Here is a 13,321-nt window from a genome sequence, read left to right as displayed (position 1 = left end):
TATATATACATACATACATATATATGTATATATATACATACATTTATAATCCAGGACTGTTTTATTTATTTTGTTGCTCAAATTGTTCCAGCTTTTGCTATTGGGAACTCTTTCATTAGATATATCCTTTGATATACCCCATAATTATGGTTTCTTTTATTATTTACTTGTGTTTCTTATCTGTTTGTATTTTCAGATTCCCTTAATTTCCTTCACTAAAAGATGTTCCATGCTCATCTTAGAAGTTTCCTGCTCAGTCCTAGAATCATCTTCTCCAAGGTACCCTGTTTCTTTTTATTAGATAATGCTTAAAAAAAAAAGAAAAGATCTGCACAGAATATGTATGCCTTTGCTCATGAAGTGCTGTTCCTACTAGGGCTCTAAACTAACAGGGCAGGAAATATATAAAATTCCCAGTAGGGAGCTGGGAATCTACATTTGGGGAAGCTTTTTGGGTTATTCCTATGAATTTTAAATAAAAATAATGTACTTTTTAGCTTTGAGTTTAATATTGTCTATTTTTTTAAAAAATATGTATATTTTATTGAAGTATAGTTGACCTACAATGTTTCAGATGCACAGCAAGGTCATTCAGTTATAAATACACATATTTTATTTTTGAAATTATTTTCCATCCAATATTTTCCATATTACAAGATATTGACTATAGTTTCCTATTCTATACAGTAAACATTTGTTGCTTGTCACATATATATTTTTTAATTAGAAATCTAGAATTCTATTCATACTAAGTCAAACAAGTGGAATAAAACTGTCATAATTTCTTTAGTTAGGCAAAAATTCATAAGTTTTCTAAAATATATATATTGCACATATTTATATATACATATACAAAAGCTTTTCTACTACATTTGATAAAGGCTTGAGAAAGAACATTAAAAAAAAAGAGAAAAGATGGAGAAATTGGAGAACATAAACTAAATGAAATGGGAGCACTGAATATAAAATATAAAAAGTGAAACAACCTAGGTCAAAGTAAAAAGTAATCATATAGTCCAGTCCTTTTCAAACATGACTGTTCATTAGAAATATATCTGGAGCTCTGGAGGCAAAACCAATACCTGAGCATTTTTATTTTTCAAAAAATTTCAAGATTGTTCTGATATGCACCTGGATTTTAAAAAGTGATTACACGTTTTTCTATTAAATCCTAGTTTTGGTGATATAGAGTTCTATTATTTTTCTGTTGACTCATCATGATACAATGGTATTAAGTGAGTAATAGTTATATAATCATAATAGTAAAAGATGTTTATCAGTTCAAAGTATCAATAACCAGACTAAAAATAAAAGATAATTACAGTTGCAAACCATAATGGGAACATGATTTACTTAACAACATAAAATCTGCTAAGTCTGCTAAATCACTTCAGTCCTGTCCGACTCTGTGTGACCCCATAGATGGCAGCCAACCAGGCGCCTCCGTCCATGGGATTTTCCAGGCAAGAGTACTGGAGTGGGGTGCCATCACCTTCTCTGAACAATATAAAATAATTACATGCAATTTGGGTGTGATAAGCAAAGTGATATGGTAAGTGGTAGTGCCTACATGCACATGTTTTCATCCATCCACCCAGTCTATTTACATTTAATCCATTTACATTTAAAGTAATTATGTATGATCCAATCACCATTTTGCTAATTATTTTGGTTTATTTTCTGTAGGAATTTTCCTTGTCTTGTGTTTCCTGACAAAAGAAGTTCCTTTAGCATTTGTTGTAAAGCTGGTTTGGTGGTGCTGAATTCTTTTAACTTTTGCTAGTCTGAACTTTTGATTTCTCCATCAATTCTGAAGGAGAGTCTTGCTGGGTAGAGTATTCTAGGTTGTAGTTTCTTCCCTTTCATCACTTTAAACATATCATGCCATTCCCTTCTGTCTTGTAGAGTTTCTGCTGAGAAATCAACTGATAGCCTGATGGGAGTTCCCTTGTATGCTATTTGTTATTTTTCCCTTGTTGCTTTTAATATTTTATCTTTGTCTTTAATTTTTGTCAGTTTGATTACCATGTGGCTTAGTGTATTCCTCGGATTTATCCTTCCTGGGACTCTCTGTGCTTCCTGGACTTAGTTGACTACTTCCTTTCCCATATTTGGGAAGTTTTCATCTATTATCTCTTTAAATATTTTCTCAGGTCCTTTCTCTCTCTCTTCTCCTTATGGGACCCCTATTATGAGAGTATTGGTGCATTTAATGTTGTCCTAGAGATCTCTTAGGCTGTCTTCTTTTCTTTTCATTCTTTTTTTCTATATTCTGTTCTGCAGCAGTGGTTTCCACCATTCTGTCCTCTAGGTAATTTATCCATTCTTCTGCCTCAGTTATTCTGCTATTGATTCCTACTAGTGTATTATTCATCTTTATTTGTTTGTCCTTTGGCTCTTGTTAGTCTTTGGTAAGCATTTCTTGCATCTTCTCAATCTTTGCCTCCATTCTTTTCCTGAGATCCTGGATCATCTTCACTATCATTATTCTGAATTCTTTTTCTGGAAGAGTACCTGTCTCCAATTCATTTAGTTGCTTTTATGGTATTTTATCTTGTCCCTTCATCTGGTGCATAACTTTCTGCTTTTCATCATGATTAAGTTTCTATAAACTGACATTTGTTTTAGCCACTGTGAAACTGTGCTTATTACCTCTTCTGTCTGCCCTCTGATGAATAAGGCTAAGAGACCTGTGTGAGCTTCTTGATGGGAGGCATGGGAAAAACTGGGTCTTGCTCTGGTGGGTAGGACCTTGTTCAGTAAAGCTTTAATCCAGCTACATGCTGATGGGTGGAGTTGTACTCCCTCTCTGGTAGTTGGCCTGAGGCAACCCAGCCATGGGGTCATTAATGGTAGGGTGAACTCCAAGAGAGTTTATGCCAAGGGGGACCTTCCAGTGCTCCAGTGGTAAGTCCCTGCCAGCCCATGCCTCCACAGGGGGCCCTGCAACACTAGCGGGTAGTTTTGGTTCAGTCTCCTGTGGGGTTGTTACTCCTTTCCTCTGGGTCTTGGTGCATGCAAAATTTTGTTTGTGCCTTCTTAAGACTGGAGCCTCTGTTTCCCCCAGTCCTCTGAAAGGCCTGTAATCAAATCCCACTGGCCCTCAAGGTCAGATTGCCTGGGTATTCCCAGGCCCATTGTTGGATCCCCAGGCTGGGAAGCCTGACCTGCAGTTCAGTACCTTCACAATGGTACAAGAACTTCTTGGTATTATTGTTCTGCAGTCTGTGAGTCACCCACCCAGCTGGTATGGACTTTATCATGATGTGACCCTCCTACCATCTCACTGTGGTTTCTTGTCTTTGGATGCAGAAAGGAAATAGTCAACCAAGCTTGAAACAAATTTCTCTCATTCTCTTGCATTCTAACAACATTTTCATTTAGCATAAGTGATGTGTCCCAACTTTTATAATAAATACCTAGATTAAAATTTGTCCAAACAAAAATATGTTCATCTGCATTTTTCCCCCATTGTTAGGATCCTGTCTAAAAAACCCTGTAGTCTTAAAGTGGCTACTAGATTCATCTCTCCCTGGTCTCTGCCTTTTACATGCCAACTTCAGAGCACTCTCAGCAAAGAAGGTTGAACCATATAAAAAAATATATATGTCAGATTTTTGCACTCCTCTGCTTAGCAGAGTCCAAACTTCACCAGAATGAAATTCTATGCTCTGTAATAGACAAAGACCTGGTATAGTTTGGTCTTTGCTACACAATATAGTTTGATCTTTGGTTACTTTTTCACAAACACACAGTTCTTTAGCTCTTTTTTGTATAATTATTTCTGCTTAAATATCTCCTCCTGATGACTGAGTCCTTCTCATCATTTAGGTCTCCGTGATAATACGACCTATTAAGAAAGATTTTCCCTCATTAACCAAAATAAGATGATTTTTTCCCAGTTGATCTCAGTTTTTTTTCATTATACCTCTAGTTACTATTTATTATGTATTTGTATTTTGTTTATTTTATTCCATAAAGACATGCATCATATGTAGTTTGTTCCTTGGTAAAAATAGGCATGTGAAGTGGTTGACAAATAATAGCTTCCCAAGAAATATTTGTCCCATGAGTACATATATTAATGAATAAAAATCAATATGTTAAATAGAAAAATATAGTGCATTTCATGAGGATATTTATATGTATTTATTGATTCATGAGGTATTACATAATTCATCTTTCTATTTTCTTTCCAAACAGCTTGAAATACCCACTTATTTGTTTCAAAGATGGAAAGTAAAATTAGATCGCTTGAATTTTTAGGTTGACTAAGTGTGTTAGTCACTCAAACATGTCTGACTCTTTACGACCCCATGGACTGTAGACTGCCAGGCTCCTCTGTCCATGGTATTCTCCAGGCAAGAATACTGGAATGGGTTGCCATTCTCTTCTGCAGGGGATCTTCCCAATTCAGGGATTGAATCTGTGTCTCCTGCACTGCAGGTGGATAGTTTATCATCTGAGCCACAATGGAAGCCCTTAGGTTGACTAAAGATTTATACTAAAAGGAAGACAAGTTTCCTGCAGTGTTTGATTAGTGATAGTACACAGTTGACTTGATCATTCTCCTCTACCCTTCCCTCTCAAAGATTCTATTTAAATCCAATTGTTATAAAATGAAATAAGTGAATTGCAATACTATTTTAATGGGGAAGCCATAGTGTGTCTGTTAATTGAAATTTCAAGGTGCGTAAACTTTTTCACTGGCTTCTTTGAGCATTAGCTATGTAAAATATTATTTTCCATTTGATCCATAGAGTTTATCAGATTGAAAAATATGCATTGCCAGGATAACACCAATGGAACTTTTCCTTACTCTGTGGTGTCACAGTGTGATGAAATGAAAAAGCACACTAAGCTCTTTAGATCTATTATATATTTATTTTGCATATTTTAAAAAATAGCAGATGTGACTGTGAGAACCCATTTATGTTTTATGTACTTTTCTTCACCTCTATAGTCAAATCTTTAGGAAAAGCAAGGCAGCGAAAAGAACTGTAAGATGTTTCATCAGGGTAGCTCTTTAAAGAAAATGTCCTTACATTATAGCCAAATTAAGTTAATCAGCACTGCTGGTTGCCTGCTTTTAAAATCATTGCCAGAGGTAACTGAAAAATCTTGTAACCCTGCGTCTGCCTAAGTGTTGACTAGCTCCTTTTTGTTTCTTTTGTTATCCAGAAATCTTGTTTAGATACTTCATTTTTAACTTCAAATTCCATGTTTTCTAAACAGCACTTTAAGTACAACTTGCAGGCGTGTGTGCTCAGTCACCCAGTCATGTCCAACTCTGTGACCCACAGGCTCCTCGGTCCATGGGATTTCCCAGGCAAGAATACTAGAGTTAGTTGCCATTTCCTCCTCTGAGGATCTTCCCAAACCAGGGATCAAGCCTGCATTCTCCTGCATCTCCTGCATTGCAGGCAGCTTCTTTACCACTGAGCCACTGGAAGGACTATTTCATTTTTGGAGGATCTGATTTAGCTTCTATATGCTATTAAAATAGAAGATATTTAATTTTTTTCTTTAAGAGAGACACTTATACCATATAAAGGTGACTGACACTCTAGAATATATTCACAGGAATGTATTATTTTAGTTAAGTAGTTGACTGCTCCTGGGCTTCCCTGATAGCTTAGTTGGTAAGAATCTGCCTGCAGTGCAGGAGATACCAATTCACTACCTGGATTGAGAAGATCCCCTGGAGAAGGAATAGGCTCCAATATTCTTGGGCTTCCCTGGTGGCTCAGCTGGTAAAGAATCTGCCTGCAATGAGGGAGACCTGGCTTTGATCCCTGGGTTGGGAAGATTGCCTGGAGAAGGAAGCAGCTACCCACTCCAGTATTCTGGCCTGGAGAATTCCATGGACTGTATAGTCCATGGGATGGCAGAGTTAGACATGACTAAATGACTTTTACTTTCACTTTTCAGTTGACTACTCCAGAGTGAAGATAGCATTTCAACTCCAGCTTTTATTTAATCTGACCACATGGAGCATAATCAATTTTATCATCTTCTGTTTCTTCATAAGATACATGTAAATTGAATTATGTATCCCTTGCTTCTAGGATGATGATGCTAAATTTCTTTGGGAGAATTGAGGAGAGTCACATTTACTCTCTTTTCAAGGGTCTAATTCTATTGTATAAATCTTAGTGAGAAATTTGTAACTCTCTTACACAATGTGTATCAGGGTGGAACCAGCAACATGTGTATCGTCAGACGATGATAATAAATCAGAATCTTAGGACCTGGCCCACATGTTCTAAATCAGAATCTGTATTTTAATGAGATCAACAGGAAATCTATATATAATTTTGAGAAGCACTGATGTTTTCATTAAAACATTAAATTTTTTCTTTAAAACATTGTTATTAAAATTGTATCCCATAATTTAGATTTTTTAGGATAGCAATTACAAAAAGGACAGGAAAAATACCTTTTCTAAGTTCCACAACATTTGAGGACATCTCTGAAAAATTTGATGCTGGAGCAAAATCTTCTGAATCTGTCTTTAATTACAGGTACACCTCTATTTCACTTCACTTTATTGCACTTTGCAGGTACTACATTTTTTACAAATTGAGATTTGTAGTAACTCCACATTAAGCTACTCTATTGGTGGCATTTATCTAACAGCATTTGTTCACTTTGCTTTTCTGTGTCATGTTTTGGTAATTCTCATGATACTTCAAACTTTTTAATTATTATTATGTTTTTTATGGTGATCTGTGGCCAGTGATCTTTGCTGTTACTAATATAAAAAAAAATATTCGCTAAAGGTTCTGATGAAGGTTAGTAGTTTTAGCAATGAAGTATTTTTATTTAAGGTATATACATTATATTTAAAGAATAATCCTCTTGCACACTTAAAAGATTATAGTATAGCATAAGAATAACTTTTATATGCACTGGAAAACCAAAAAAAAAATGTGATTCACTTTAATGCACTCTTTAATGCAATATTCACTTTATTGTGATGCTCTGGGTCTGAATCAACAATATCTTTGAAGTCTATCTTTGTATGTCTAACAATTGACAGTAGCCATCAGTTGAGAAACAATTTTATTTTAAATTTATCACACCAAAATCCACCCCATTATATTTAATAGTTTGTTCTTTAGCTATTTTTCTCCTCTCAGATTTATCTTCAGATTTTCTCTCTTCTCAGATTCTTCTCATTAAGAAGAGGCCAGATGTTGTTTTTTGCTTTTTCATTTTCTCTAAGGAAATATTTTTAGCTAGAGTATTGAGTTCCTTATTTTTATTTCTTATTTTTCACATTACTACAAGTAACATCTTTCCCAAACTCTCTTCTGATACATAACAAGAAAGATTCCAAGAGACATGCTGGTCTGTGAATATATGAAGATTACTTACACACAAGATGGAAAGTTGGTGTTCCTCAATTCAGTAACAATTTAACAAGAGAAAGCACTGGCTTAAGTTGTAATAAAAACAATTTGTGTGTACAATTTCCTAGGCATGGGAAAACTTAAACAATAGGAAGAATGTTTGGGGGAGATGTTACCATGGCTCTGATGGTTAATTTTATGTGTCAACTTGATTGAGCTACAGGATGTCCAGTTTGCTGGTTAAACATTATTTCTGGGTGTATCTTTGAGGTATAAGGGAAAGAGATTAATATTTGAATCAATGAACTGGACAGAGTGAAACAGATGTTTCTCCACAGACTAGAGAAGCATCATCCAATCAATTAAATATCCAAATAGAACAACAAGGCAGGGGAAGGGAAAACGAATCCTCTCTGGCTGACTGTAGAGCTGGGATCAGTCTTCTGTTCCAGGGCTGGGACTTAGAACGTCAGCTACTCTGCTTCTCAGACTTTGGACTTGGACTTAACAGCACTCCTGGCTTTCTGGAGTCAGATAGAGCGCTCATATTGATTCAGTTGAGTAGCATTAGTGCTATGAAGCTTAAATGTTTTGTTTTGTTTGGGTAAAATAAAGTAGAATTTGAGATTGGATGATATCAAAAATTCATTTTTCATTCTACAGTACTTCGAGCTACTGCTGAACTTAAATTACAGAAGTATTTTTATACTGCTTTATAGCTTCCCCTGCAACATTTAAAAGCTATCTAACTTAATTCTGAGTATAATTGAAATTATACTCATGGCTTACTTTCATGAGAAACTAAGTAGCTGTTCTATTTGTAATGTGCTTTTGGAACTACCAGTTAGACAAAAAGATTTATTTTTTAAGAGAGAAGTTTGTTCAGAGTGCAATGCTCTTTTTCTTTTCTTCTTCTAATTTTGTGTAAAAGAATTTAGATTGTGATAGCTTTGTAAATAACTAATATTTATTTGTATCCATCCTCTGATGGTCTGTTTAAATAAAATTGTATTAAATAATACAGAGTAACTTGGATATTTCTTAATCTTCCTTTAGCAATAATATATATCTATACATTGTAGAATCTTTTAAATATGAATAAACATAAAACTCATCAACATTTATTGTGAGGAGTACCTTGATATATAATTTTATTTAAATTAAGATCTAAGCAAATGTTGAGGAAACATGAACTACTTCATTACTAATGTATGAAAATTTTATGTATCTATGAAAATACTGGTTTTTAAACATATGCATTTGTGTAAAGAATCCATCTGCAGTGCAGGAGACACAGATGATGCATATTTGATCCCTGGGTCAGAAAGATCCCCTGGGACAGGAAATGGCAATGCACTCCAGTATTCTTGCCTGAAAAATCCCACAGACAGAGGAGCTTGGAGGGTTACAGTCAATGGGATTGCAAACAGTCAGACATGACCAAGTGACTGAACACAGACACTTACACACACATATATATATGTGTGTGTTTATGTGTTTTCTATAAAGAGGGGAAGATCCACTTCAGATGAAACCAAATGTGGGACTGACTGAAAATATAAGAAACTGACTAGTTTTGATAGAAATTTCAGAGGACAGGAACTCTCAACCTACTCCTCTCCCAGTTTCCTCTTACACTCACTAACCCATAGGCGTCCACTGAATTCTCTCCTGAGACTCACATTTCTCACCCTCCTTAGAGTACTCTATGTGCCATAATAATTTTACATGTCCTTTGTAAAACCATCAAAAGCCATCATTCCATCAGTGCCTCTGATTTCATGTAGGTATTATGAAGCTGAAAGTACAACTCTGTTAATGAACTTTAAAGCAAATTCTCTCAAGTAGTTCATTTTTGTGGTAAGCAGTGAGAGACATTCCATCTGGCTCCATGAACAAGAAGGGATTTTAAATAATCTATTTCCTTTATAATTACTCATGATCAATACGTAGATTATCTAAAAGTGTTTCATGTGTGCTCCTAACTGCTTGACTACCAATGGAATGGATAATTGCCTTCCTGTCCTTTCTAGGGCTTTTTGGTACCATCTCTACCATTCCTCTTGCATAACACTGTGAAACTTTGAAATATCTACTTTTATCATCTCTCCATTGGATCTTCCAATGTACAAATAAAGTCTCTAACTTTTCACATCTATTTGTATTGTTTCCCATGTGTAGAAAAAACTAAAGTGCTGTTTGGTGCTCCTAGTCTGTTGTAACAGTTTTGGTTGTTAATTTTTAATACCTCTGTCTTATGGAGAGGTATTAGAGAAGGAAATTAGCAGCCTTTTTATCTTCCTGTATTTAAAATAATCCTTTTACTCTGTGACTGACCAACTACTTCTAGCTCTAGACTGTTCATGTCTCCTCTCTCTTCCTGTAGTGTGTCTTCTGTCCTGTTACAGGTCTTCAGAAACGGTAAAAACTTAAACTCTGGTTGACTGGTCCCAGAAGTGCTCCAAACATGAGTGGGATTATAGAAAGCTTATGTCAGCCCTCTGGAAGCCTACTGTAATACTATGAAATGTGGATAACTAACACCTTGTCTTTTCAAAGAAAGTTTTCTAATATAAAATCTGCTTTCCTATAAGAAGTTTGTATTGAGGAATGATTTAATTTCTAAATCATTTTAGAACCTAAAGCATTTCTATGTGGATGATTTTCAAACTTAGGTGAATACCAGAAAGCCCTGGGAAGATTTTCCTGGATACTTATTAAAATTTTCCCCAAATAATTTTATTATTACTACTACTGGGAATAGAGTTAGTTCCTCAGTCATGTCTGATTCTTTGCCACCACATGGACAGTAGCCCCCAGGCTCCTCTGTCCATGGGATTCTCTAGGCAAGAATACTGGACTGGGTAGCCATTTCCTTCTCCGGGGGGATCTTCCTGACCCAGGGATTGAACCCAGGTCTCTCACAATGCAGGCAGATTCTTTACCATCTGAGCCACCAGGGAAGCAGTAACAAGCTATCACATGGGGCACAGGGTCAGAAAATGCAGGTTGGCCTGCCATAGTTGAAAATAGTTACTGGAATGCTGTTAGAACAAAGCTGTTAGAAGTCATTATCCTTTGCTTCTCTGATGCCACACAATCTCTACTTGTATCATATTATCTTTTTTCTGTCTCTTATCTCTATTTATCTCCACATTTTGCCATCATGGATGCCTCAAAAGAAAGATCTCATTCCTTAAATTTTCAAGTTCTAGTTCTCCAGTCATCTCTACCAATTTAGTCTACTGCTTTTAACCCTATACCCTCATTGGATTTTTCTTTTTTAAGGAGAAAAATTGAATTGAGCCAGATTATGTCAGCTGTTAACCAACACAACTGTCAGAGTTGCTTAGAAAGAGCATCATAGGATTTGTCGTTAGGAAGAACATCATAGGCTATGTGTTATTTTCAGGACCATGATAAATATGTGTTACTATAGGAATTTTTCTTAATTTTTTTCAATGTTGCACACTTTACAGATCAGATAATATGATTGCACTCTCAAATTTCCTAAATAATGTAGTATATTTGAATGCAATCTTTTAATGATGTGCAAATGATTTTTCCTAATGATTTCCAGATGAACTTGCAGGTTTGTACCATATAATGTAGAAGGATTGAGCAGAATGAGGAAGAACACTTCAGGTCTAGATAGGGAAAGGTGTTCTCAAAGAAGCTGACCTGCCCAGCACAGGCTGTGAAGACTCTTTATCCCCAGGTAGGAAAATGTTCTTGATCCAAAGCTTACTCTTATGAATTTGTGCAAGGCTGACTGTCTCTCCCAATGTACATCTAATATTTTGTTAAAACTGATGGTTTTACATGAGTGTTGTTATGTGTTTAAAAATTATGTTTCAAGTATGCTATAAATCTATTTTCCTAATTTCCCATTTTATTCTGAAAATAAAATAAATATTAAAATACCCACATGGGTGGCTTAGCCTCAGTGTTAGCATCTTTGTATACTGAAAAGTCTAGTTAATATAGTGTTGGGAAAACAAAGGTAGAGCAAATTAATAATCTTTGCTTTAGCATGTCCAAACACATTACGTTTGCTATGCTCATAGATTTATATCATCGCTTCTGTATGTGTGGCTCTATCCCTTCATGATGTAAGATCAGAGAGAAAGCTCTCTGGGATGCAGTGCAATTCAGTTTACTTGTGTTAAAACACGTACAATCGATTCTTGATTTACCATACCAGAGCAGACCCAGATCAAGAGAGAAGTGTTAACAAGTAACCAAAAACTTGTTAAAATAAAATTAATCAATATGTTACATGGGAAAATGTAATCTTTATATTAATATTTAATTTTACCTGCATATAATACAAAAAGTCATACTGGTAATGTTATGGATATCATGCAAAAGTATAAAGACAATAGAAGTATAAGAGGGTAATTTATTTGAAATACAACCAGAAAGTCTCCTGAGAAATTAGTTTGTGGTTAGTATTTCATAACTATAAAAAGGAAGGAATGAATTATTTTCTCCCCTACCTAGAAAATATCCAGGCCATTGTATCTGAGGTCCAGACTTCCTTTATAGCCATAAAAAAATAAATATCCTCTGTTTGATCAGAGGACTGGCTTGTTGAGTTATGAAGTGCTTCCCAAAAGTTCTTGTGCAAGTGAATGGTTTTGAGAAAACTGAACCAGAGTGGGTTCATAAGGACACAAAAGGAAGAACTCAGGAAACTAAAAGTAAAAATATGAACTCACTAGAATCTCAGACACTGTGGAGTCACAGAGGAATGTGGCTGGGGGATGAATGGTCATTGCAAGCCACACAACCTAAACCTCGTATAGGCTGCTCTGTACTGAAGCTCCATCAAACCTCTGCCACCATTCCTGGAAGCAGAGCAGAACAGAAAATGCCAAAATTACCCTGAAAAGCACAGACAGATGTGACTGTAGCCTCCGACAGTGGTCATCAGTGGTTAAGTGTGGAGGTGAGATGTGTCTGCAATGGCAGAAATAGTTTATAAAAATCTCTCTCCAAAACTCAACATACATTGAGGATAAAAAAACAGGAGCTTACTTACAATTTCTCAAAAGCAAGCTCAACATCCAGGACACTGATGCCACTCACACAGTGATTGCTCAGATCTTGGAACAGATATTCGTTGGTATTTGGCTTGACTTGATTTTTCCCTCAAATGTCCCCATCGAGCCCTGTAGCATGGTTGCCAAGTTGTGGGGTTAATTTTGTGACTGTGATGCTCCTCCTGCTCCTCCAGTTCTGACACTCTGTTCACCAACTATAGTGGGTCTGGTGTGGGTGCCTCCTGGGCGTGCGGACCAATGGCCCTCAAGTCTACTTTTTTTCCTTTTTGGCCAATTTATGACAGAAGTTTAAATAGTCCAAAAAATATGGCTTTCCTGGTGGCTCAGAGGGTAAAAAATCTGCCTCCAGTGAGGGAAATCGAGGTTCAAATGGCGAATTGGAAAGATCCCCTGGAGAAGGGAATGGCAACCCACTACAGTATTCTTGCTTGGAGATTTCCATGGACAGAGGGGACTGTTTAGCTACAGTCCATGAAGACACAAAGAGTCAGATGTGACTGAGTGATTAAGCACATCTGGCATATCAACAAGCATAGCATTTTTATCCTCCAATTGTGACTTTTCATTTAGATAGGAAAAGTAGTAAACAGTTTTTCAAAAGAATGTGGAAAAAGTTGGAATGGAGTTTGCTAAACTAATTTTTTTTTGAGATGGCTGGATGGCATCACCAACTCGATGGACCTGAGTTTGAGTGAACTCCTGGAGTTGGTGATGGACAGGGAGGCCTGGCATGCTGCGATTCATGGGGTTGCAAAGAGTCGGACACGACTGAGCGACTGAACTGAACTGAACTGAAACTAATTTTTTAGCTAAGTGAACATTTGCTATAATGCTGTGATTCCTCATGAAACCTTTAAAGTTTTTAAAGTAAAACTTTTTTCTCAATTCCTGTCATCAAAT

Source organism: Bos mutus, chromosome 16 (genome assembly GCF_027580195.1).
Source record: "Bos mutus isolate GX-2022 chromosome 16, NWIPB_WYAK_1.1, whole genome shotgun sequence".
Lineage (NCBI taxonomy): Eukaryota > Metazoa > Chordata > Mammalia > Artiodactyla > Bovidae > Bos > Bos mutus.
The sequence above is the reverse complement of the archived record's forward strand: the minus strand, read 5'-3'. Positions refer to the sequence as shown.